We start from the raw sequence: 1,670 nt of genomic DNA, 5'->3' as shown, positions 1-1,670 counted from the left end.
TTTCAGAGCACAGTTTTCCTAGAGAGTAGAACAAATCTCTGCTATTGAGGAATTTTTTTGAAAGCACAAAATTATAATATGATTTAATCCCCATGTGTATGAAACAGATCCCATCATTTTGGAACCTTACTATTTGCACATAAATTTTACCACCATGCATAGGGACACTTTTATTTATTTTTGATTTAATTTTATTGTCAAAGTGATGTACAAAGGGGTTATAGTTACATACATAAGGTAGTGAGTATATTTGTTGTCAAACTAATGTTACCCCTTCCCTCATTTTTCTCCCACTTTCCCTCTCCCCAGGTCCCCACGGTGCAAATTGTATAGTTAATTTCTAACACACACACATATATATACACACACACACACACACACACACACACACACACACAATAGTCTTTGACAGTAACAACATTGGTGCCCTTAGATCTTTGGCTCTGACCCTCAGGCTGAGTGAAATCAAAAGCCCTCTCAGTTGAGAGTGAGGGTCTTTCACTGCATAGAACGCACCCTAGTTTTCCAAGTCCATCTCAATTTTTAGATTCGCTTTTGCAAGGCTGCCTCTAACATTTACATTGACAGAATGTCCTTTGTTACCCTTTTTGTTACTTGAGATTTATCCATCTTTTAAGGCCTAGATGGAGGGTCATGTTGTTCTTGCAACTTTTCCTCTGTCCTCTTGTGGCAGTTAGTTGAGTTAATAATACTAATCTGACCACCAGTGGCTCACATTTGTGATCCTAGCTACTCAGGAAGCTGAAATCAGGAGGATAGGAAGAAAAATTCAGGAGAGTCTATCTTTAAAAACTTAGGGCTGGGGATATGGCTCTAGTGGTAGAGTACCATCTTAGCAAGCATGAAGCCCTAAACTCAAATCTCAATACTAACAACAAAACACAAAAACTAAATCTACCTGAGATCTAGTGATAAAGTACCCTGTACTGTCACTCGTTTTAGGTCCATACGTGTTTTATGTATACTTGCTAGTGTAAGTATGTATACACATCACACACTAGTTTTCACTGTTTCTTTTATAGGACTTAGACTATGTAGTGGTAGTTACATAAATTATGTTCAGTAAGTGTTGAAGTATTTCTGATAGTAACCTTCTTTCGTATTTTAGTTATTAGTGCTAAGGCTGACTTAACTCTTGTAGCCTAAGAATATTCTCTGTTTAGAACAATATTCTCATGTTGGAAAAACTTTTGACAAAAGTGCATTTAGGAACATGAACTATAATCATTGTACATTAGAGTGTTTTCAGTTACTGAATGTTTTTACTTCATGTGAGCTCATATCTGTCCGCCTGCCAGGCTAAAGGCCCTTTTTATTTTAATGGTGTTGGGCCATGGGTTTCCTGGTGTTGATTTCTTTTTCACAGTAAGGCATAGTTCAGTTCTTCATTCTTCACCCATTGTTTTCAGCTTCTTAGAGGCAGATGGTGCTTGATTAGATGAAAAACAGACCTGGAACAAGTAAGCATAACAGCGAGGTATAAGATCCAAATGATTTATTTTTACTGGTAAAATGATGACTAGTCAGAAATAGTTTCAAAGAGAGAGTTGTGGCCTGATGGTTGAGAGTCCTGGGGCTTGTCTGGGCCTGGGTGCTGTCCTTGAGTGTTTTTCCTCAAGGCTAATGCCACAGCTCTACATCAGGCTTTT

Source organism: Perognathus longimembris, chromosome 10 (assembly GCF_023159225.1).
Source record: "Perognathus longimembris pacificus isolate PPM17 chromosome 10, ASM2315922v1, whole genome shotgun sequence".
Classification (NCBI taxonomy): Eukaryota; Metazoa; Chordata; class Mammalia; order Rodentia; family Heteromyidae; genus Perognathus; species Perognathus longimembris.
This window is presented reverse-complemented; position numbering follows the sequence as displayed.